General features: G+C 37.1%; 1 pseudogene; it reads right to left on the reverse strand.

Annotated features, from left to right (window-relative positions):
• Positions 1–8,711, reverse strand: part of LOC124514347 (28S ribosomal protein S15, mitochondrial-like) — a 198,283-nt pseudogene extending 189,572 nt beyond the window's left edge.
• Between the last annotated feature and the right edge of the window lie 222 nt (positions 8,712–8,933).

Below are 8,933 nucleotides of genomic sequence, written 5' to 3' on the forward strand. Positions count from 1 at the left end.
AAGTTGGCAAGATTCATCTTTATTTTAGTCTATACTTAAGTAATATACCATTTTATTATAATACTAAAACCTTACTACTGTATACTTGCATTTTTCCCTTCTATCCTTCTTGCTGCTGTTTTTAGAATTCTTATCTATAAATAGATTTTAGGTTCCCAAATACATCATTATTATATTTTGTGGACAGTGATATTTTATAGACATTTAAAAACAAGAAAACAAATATCCCTGTGATTTATCTCCAAGTTACCCTCTCTAGCTTTCTTCATTTCTTTGTGTAGATTCAAATTTCCATTTTTTATTCTTTTCCTTCAGCTTGAAAAATCTTGTTTAGTGTATTTTGTGTTGTAGGTTTGCTGCTGGTGAATCCTTTCTGGTTTTGATTGTCTGAAATGGTATTTATTTTGCCTTTATTTTTGGAGGATAATTTTTGCTGGGTATAGAATTCTAAGTTAATAGTTTCTCTTTGTGTTTTAGCATTTTAAAAATATTGTTCCATTGTATTGTCCCTTCCATTAGTTCTGATGCAGAGTCCATATTGATTCTTGTTTCTTTGTATATTTTTCTCTGAAGCTTATTTTAAGGTTTTCTTATTGATAGTGAACAATTGTACTACATGCATTTTTATGGTTTGCTTTGTATTCACCCTTAATGTTTATTTAACCTCTTGGATATAAGAGTTTGTATAATACCAAAATAGGAAATATTTTGACCATTATCTCTTTAATAACTCTACCTCTTCTATTTGAAACACCGATTATTTGTATATTAGACCACTTTAGATTATTCCACATGTCACATCAGTTTTGTTCATTTCTTTGAGCTGTGTGTGTGTGTGCATGTGCACTACATTTTGAATAGTTTCTATTGCTCTGATTTAAAATTTATGGATATTTCATTCTCCAATGTCTTATTTTCTGTCAAGACGACCCAGCAATATTTTTTTTTATTTTAGGTATTGTTATTTTCACCTCAGAATGCTCTTTAAATCTTTGAATATGAGGGATGTCTGGGTGGCTCAGTCAGTTAAGTATCTGACTTTGACTCAGGTCATGATCTCATGGTTTGTGAGTTCGAGCCCCACATTGGTTTCTGTGCTGATAGCTCAGAGTCTGAAGCCTGCTGCAGATTCTGTGTTTCCCTCTCTCTCTGTCCCCCACCCCTCGCACTCTCTCTCTCTCTCAAAAATTAAAAACAAAATTTAAAAAATCATGATTATCAATGGTACTTTAAAGCCTAAAGAGATGCTGTCATCTCAGGCAAGGGCAGCAAAAGCTAAAATAATTGAATGAGATTACATTTTCATTCTAAAAAGCTTCTGCATAGATAAGGAAACCATCAACAATGCAGCCTATTGAATGAGTGAAGGTATTTGCAAATTATACATTTGATGAAGGGTTACTATCCAAAGTACATAAAGAACTTACACAACTTAATATTTTTTTAAAAAAATTCCCCCCAAACCCTAAACAACCTGACTAAAAACTGGGTAGAGGACTTGAACAGACATTTTCCCAAAGAAGACCTATAGATGGCCAACAGGCACATGACAAGATGATCAACATCACTAATGATTATGGAAATGCAAATTAAAACCACAGTTAGATATCACCTCACACTGGTCAGTATGGCTGGTATCAAAAGGAATGGTAAAAATTTCTGGTGAGAATGTGGAGAAAAGAAACCTTTTGTGCACTGCTGATGGGAACATAAATTGGTGCAGCCACCATAGAAACTATATGAAATGTCCTCATATTAAAAAATAGAAATACCATAGGATCCAATAATTCCTCTCCTGGATATTCATCTGACAGAAATGAAACCACCAATTTGAAGAATTAGATGTATCACTCTGTTCATTAATTGCTAAGATATGGAAACAACTTGCATCCATCAATAGATGAATGAGTAAAGAAGATGAGGTATGTGTACACACACATATATATTCATGATGAAATATTACTCCGCCATGAATAGGAATGAAATCCTGCCATTTGTGGTTGCATGGATGGACCTAGAAAGTATTATGCTAAGTGAAATAAGTCAAAAGTGAAAGACAAATACTGTATGATTTCACTTACGTGTGGAATTAAAAAATAACAAAAAAAAAATATAGATCAGACCGATAGATACAGGAAGAAAACTGTTTGTTGTCAAAGAGGGGGAGGGTTTGGGGAGGTAGTGAAATAGGTGAAGGTGATTAAGAAGTATAAACTTTCAGCTGTAAAATAGGTCATGGGAGTATAATGTACAGCTCAGGGAGTATAACCAGTAATATTGCAATAATTTTATATGGTGACAGATGGTAACATGGGGGTCATTTTATAATATATAAAAGTATCAAATCACTATGATGCACACCTGAAATTAATATGTCAGTTGTACTTCAAAAAATACTACCTACAGTTAAATTATCAGCATTTACATTTTGACACTTGATAACTTACCTAGGATTGGAAATTTGGGACTTGATGTGTATTATAAAATTAGCATATGTACATCTTATTGATATGCTTTGATATGAGGAATTTGAAATGTTTTATCAAAATTAGGCTGATAATTTTCTTTTTGCCATTTAATATTTTACATACAATCATACAATAAACTTATTGGGTAGCTTCTTTCACTCAGTATTATGTTTGAGATTTATCCATATTTTTGTGTTCAGTGGAAGACCGTTCACTCATTACTTGATTCAATGACACAAATATACCATAATTCTTTTTCTAGGCTACTTGTAATGGGCTTCTTATAGGATTTAACTCAAAATCAGAAAAGGGAAGGAAACCAATACTTGCAGAGCTACGCCAAGTGATTTCTTCACAGGATGGCTGCCCGTTACGTAGTATTGCTAAGGACCAGGCATTGTTGTTAAGTGCCTTTACAAATATTAAACTCAATCATCACAACTATCTTATAGTATAAGTGATTTTCTTATCACCATCCAAATTTCCACATCTGGATAGTGAAGGAAGATTATATTCTGGACCAAAGTCCCACATAGAAAGTGTATGACCTTGTATTTGAGTGCAGTTAGTTTGGCCTTAAAGGACTTGCTCTTAATTTTGCCATTTGTCTGTGCACAAACAAACCATTCAATTTATACTCATTTAGCTATTACTGCTAGATGCTATCTCCATTTTGTGGTTTAGTGAGCACATGTATAAAGTTTGTCCAGTGAATGAGTCAGGTCTATCACTCTTCTGTTTGCTACTGTTATTTCAATTTTTTCATTTATTATCTTGAAATAATTGTAGGTTTACAAGGATTTTCAAAGATAGAGAGTCTCATGTACTTTTTTCCTAATCTCCTCAATGGTAATCTTTTTCTATAACTAAAGATCACTGTCAAACCAGGAAATTGATATTGGTGTGGTCCACAAACCAAGGTTGATTTTATGATGGTTTCTAAACCCTCTCTGAAAGTTCTGACAGAGTGAGACAATTGGTTTTCTTTTCTATAGATAAAGGGTGGGGATGGAGGGAAACTAAAACCACCAAAAAATACTGTGATTCTAGCAGTGAAATCCTCATACTTCCATACCTTAAAAAAAAAAAAAAAAAAGCACATTCACCCCTGACTAGTTTAATGGCAAAACTGGCCAGCAAAATGTTCTTATACAGTGTAACTCTATTACATACTAAAATCTCGCTTCCATAAAAGGAGAGGAGTTAATTTGTGAATCTGTAAAGATACAGATGTAGGTCCTCCTGAATCCATGAAAGCAGTACCTATGTGAGAAATTATACAATGGGATGCCAGATTCTAAAACGTATTGCAGGAGTATTCCTTGTCTAACCTCCCTCAGAAAATTGATGGCTGGCCTCTTTCTAAAAGTTTTCCATTCAGTCTATGGTAGGAACTTTTGCTCTGCAATATTACCATTCTAAAGATCTTTTCATGGAATTCACTAAAAACTTAGATTCATTGCTCAGGAATGAGTATAAAACCATTTAGTCTATAAGGCAAGAGAGATCTGCATTTGCTCCTGTTAGGTCGTAAAGCAATCTCCCCTCAGGTATTCCAATAGCTATAGCTGCATAAGAATGAGAATTTTGATATGTTCACAAAAATAAATCTTTGTAGCTTTTCCCAAGGCGGAAGACCAAGACCAGTCCCATGTTTCTTTGAAATTTGAAAACCAAATTCTAGCCTCTATTTAATCCAGAGCCTATGCTGTTCTGCCCGGCCCATCCATTTACTTATTTTTTACATTTATAGAGCACCTTTCCTCCAAAGCAACATCCTCGTCAGAGCTGGTTCTTGGAGGAACAATTGATCACAGGGATGTTGTGGAGCTGGCGGGGTAAGCAGTATATCCTTTGTTACTCAAAGCATGATTACTGTAGGAAATTTCTAAAATCTTGGAAAGAAGTGAAATTTTTCGAGTTCTTTATTATAACCTACTTGGAGCCCTAAACAATAATGCTTTTGTTATTAACTCGTAACAGTTCTGTAACAAATTAAAGTAGGAAAAGTTTCTTATTTGCCAATTTAAACAAGATAGGAGGAGTAAAAATAAAAACATCTCTGGGTTATCGGAATCAGATTTTGGCAGATTTGCAGACATTTTGATTTGTAGATATATCTCAGTCTTTCCAAGCTGTGTCATACCTCCTTTTCCCAGCAAGGAGGAAGAAATATCAGGCAAAGTTCAGAACTTTGAAAACACATTGCAATTATTTTTGAGTTTGGGAACACAGTCTCCCTGACCCATATGATGACAGGAGATATTAGCATAGAGATGCAGACATTTCCATCTCTCCATTCTTGCCCTGAGAGCGCACTGCCACATTTTTTCACAGCAGATAAACACAGAAGTGCTTTACATTATTGCCAGAACAGGTTGAAGGGGCAGGTGAAGGAATATCATAGGTGAAAGAGCATTAAACCAAGAGTCAGGAAACTTGACATGTGACTCTGGATAACTTATTTGTTACTACTAGCCCTTAGTTTCCAAATTTATACAATAAAATGGAAATCCTAGATTAGCTCGTCAGTCATTTCCCCACGCAGCCTTCTAGGAAACTCCATTCTCGAAAATCCTGGTAAAGGTCAAGTATATGATAGAATCAAATCATGTCACCAAATTTTCATTTATCATTTGTAAGTGAAGTACAGTTAAACTTAGTCAACATTCAAAAAATATTTGTTGCATATATTGGATAACTACTATATGTCAGATGTTATGCTAGCTGACTCAAACATGAGTGTAAGAAGAGACACAAGGGACCCTCAGTGAAAGACCACTTATAATCCAGGGAGATAGAAATTAAATGAAAAGTAAACAAATTCTTAGTTGTAATTGTGATAAAAGCTATGAGAGCAACACAGGCTGTTACTGAGAGCTTAGGACAGAATTTGGCTATCTAAGCCAGGTACACGGTTTGCTGGCTTTTATTAAAATTTCTTTTAGATATTCTGAAAGAATATGAAGTGAAAAGCATATTTATCTCACATACTTGTTTTAGGAACAATCGGAGAATACAGGGCTACAGTTTATAAAGTACCCTTTATAGCACTGTTTACACCCTGAAACAATGTATGCAAGCAGTAAATTATATCCTAGTAAAAGCCCCCTGAAATCATGCTTTACCTCTATGTTACAAAACATGGAGCATTTCACCTGGTTCCTTGCTTTATTTTGGTGTCTTTTTTTTCCCTAGACTATATTTTCAAAGATACTGGAATAGTGAAAAGTCTTGGATGATAGAGATAGTGTTTCCTTCTGGAAAAGGTTTACTTACTTATAACCTTGGAAGATAATGGTAATATCTCCCCCTGAAGTAAAGACAGGCATGCTTACTGTCCATTATAATAAAGATCATGCCTTCCCACTCCCTGTAGAAAGGGGAGGCACATTTATTGCTCACTTAAAAAGATCTGAGTTCTCTGGGCTCAGGGTTCCTTCCCTGTGACACAGACTCCTGGTTCACAATCCTTTGTGAATCCAAATGTGCAGTTAACATTTGGCCCTTTTCCCGTCATGCTGTTGGAATTGGGTCTTGGAGAGCAACACAAAAACTGCTGATAATCTAGCTGCTGATGTCGCTCTGAGTAACAAACTGTCCTTTGTCTCATGTTTACCAGCAACATCCATGAAATTGTGACAAGCTAACATGGTGGTTTGCAAGTAAGGCATAATTTTAGACCCTTTGAAGTGTTTAATACTGGCTGATAAAGATGTAGGAACAAAAGTTTTCATCATTTTGGCTCAGGATGGCAAATACTAAAGTATATACAGATCAAGTATTTGACTCTTACTGAAACAACTGTGACTTGGAAGAGGTCATGATTCTTGCTTTAAAAAGTTCCTTTTGGAGGTGCCTGTGTGGCTCAGTCAGTTGAATGTCCAAATCTTGACTTTTGCCCAGGTCATGATCGCAGAGATGTGTGATCAAACCCTGTGTCAGGGCTGAGCTCCAGGCTCTGCACAGAACCTGCTTGAGATTCTTGTGCTCGCTCTCTCTCCCTCTGCCCCTCCCCACCTTGTGCATGCGTGCTAGTTCTCCCTCTAAAGAAATGTTTTTTTTTTTGTTTTGTTTTTTGCAGAAGGGATTACCTATTTCAGTAATGAATTTACTAACTCATGCTCAGTAGATACATATTCTGATTATACCATGCAAAGAATTTTACATACATAACTTCTTTCACTCTTGAGAGAAACCAATGAAGTAAGACACATCAAATCTCAGGCTTTAGACAGCCATAGCTACTGTCTCTTCTCATCTTGCTCTGGGCTTCTTGGTCCTTCCACAACTTTTTTCCACATGGTTACTCTAGTTCTTACCTTGTCCATGTGGAACAGCTTAGGGTCTCAGAGCAATGCAAGATTCCAGATAAAACTCCATGGTGCTGTTTTCTTCTTCAATGACTGGCATTCTGTGGATGGGCCCTCCTTGTCAGCATGCACAAACATGAGAAAGTCAACTCTCTGTGAGGATACACTTCGTTTAACTTTACCTCTGACCTTAATGAACTCAGGCCAAAACAAATCCATACCATCCCAGACAAACCAGAGTCCTTTTCCCAAAACTCATTATTTGTGGTTACAGTAGAGTAAAAGTATTTTTCTGAAGCCAAGTGTATTTTGGGGTCAGTTTCCTTGATTTTGAGTATAAATGTTAGTGCTAATATGTACTTTTGTATGCCTATCAATTGCCACAAACTGTGTTATGTGCAATACATAATCTCAGTTTTCATAATAACACAAAAGAAACTTGTTCCATCAGGATTAAGCAAATTGCAGTATAGTTAAGCAGTAGAATTTAGTCATTAAAAGCTTTGGTTCTGGAATCAGGCTGGATACAGATTTAAATTCTTGTTCTACCTTCTACTAGCTTTGATGACTCAATTGCTAAGCCTGTTTCCTACATGTGTAAGGAGAATAAGAATACCTATTTTTTTTTCAACGTTTTTATTTTTATTTTTGGGACAGAGAGAGACAGAGCATGAACGGGGGAGGGGCAGAGAGAGAGGGAGACACAGAATCAGAAACAGACTCCAGGCTCTGAGCCATCAGCCCAGAGCCTGACACGGGGCTCGAACTCCCGGACCGCGAGATCGTGACCTGGCTGAAGTCGGACGCTTAACCGCCTGCGCCACCCAGGCGCCCCAAGAATACCTATTTTATAAAAATATGGTGAGGATTTAGTAAGTATGCTTCCAGATGTGTTGAATAATGTTTTCTGAATAGTAATTGCCCAATAAATGGTTGCTGTTATTAATCCCAAGTTAAGGTAAAAAGTGAGTCCATGACTACCGAGACTACCAGATAAAATACAGGACATGCAGTTAAACTGAACTTCAGGTAAAAAAAATAAAATAAAATAAAATAATTTCTTTAGTATGAGTAAATTGCAAATATTGAATGGGACATCCTAATGCTAACTCTGATAAAACTTACTGGTTTTCTTTGCCTCTGGTCCTGCTTTGGAAAGGCTCTCTGGGTTTTTCTGGCCTCGTTTCCCAGCTACAATTTTTACAGCCCTTTCTTCTTCTTTAGCTTCTGTATCTCCCAGACAACTCAAACTCACAGAGCCCTCCTTGTCACCCAGCAGGAGTGGGCTTTCTGGTATTACAGGGGGGGAAAGGTATACTCAGTCCTCAGCTGCTTGCACATCTTGTGGAAAACACTATAGTTGGTCTTATGGAAGCTTTTGAGCATCTTTTTCCTCTGGCTGATGCTTATGAGCACATAGTGCTTGTGGGCTTTGTCCTTGCAAAATTTCTCATGCATTCTTCATAATTGCAAATCTTGACAGGGCAACAATTCCAGCCTCCAGGGAGCTGGTGTCCTCAGGGTCCACCACAATCTTATTCGTCAACTGCTCTTGCTTGATTTTTAGCTGCTGCTTCTAGTTGGCCATTTCCAAAGACAAGAATCTTCTTACAGCATTATCAAACTTCTCAATTTCAGGAATGTTCTGGTAGTCTTTGAGCAGCATGGAAGGGGGAAGGTTATCTTTTTGGCCTGGTTGGGCTGGTTTCTGGGTGGCATACCTGTGAAGAGCCAAGAGGATGATGCCCCAAGGAGGAGAAGAAGGAAGGCTCCACTGGTGGGAGGGAGGCCTGGCACACGCTCTGCCTGGCAGCCCAAGGACTGGGACCTGAGCAACCCCAGGACTGGGTCTGAAGCAACCCCAGTACCTTACATGCCATCTTCTGTATGCTGACTTGTGACCCCACAGGGTCAGCACCAACGCTGCCATCCCTTTTGCAGCATGGACTGGGTTCAAATTCCTTCTTCTTCTTCTTCTTCTTTTTTTTTTTTTTTTTTTTTTTTTTGATATTCCAGTGTAGCTAGATAGGTTATAGTTTTATTTCCTAAATATGATCACCCTAGCTCAGGGTTAATTTGTCCCAAAGACCATACTCTGCCCATTGGCCCATTAAAGGAAAATTGGTTATTTCTATACTGTCAACACATTTTT

The sequence above is a fragment of the Lynx rufus genome, unplaced genomic scaffold, assembly GCF_022079265.1.
Source record: "Lynx rufus isolate CCGP_SWC_20201006 ecotype Redwood Valley unplaced genomic scaffold, mLynRuf1.p SCAF_2, whole genome shotgun sequence".
Lineage (NCBI taxonomy): Eukaryota > Metazoa > Chordata > Mammalia > Carnivora > Felidae > Lynx > Lynx rufus.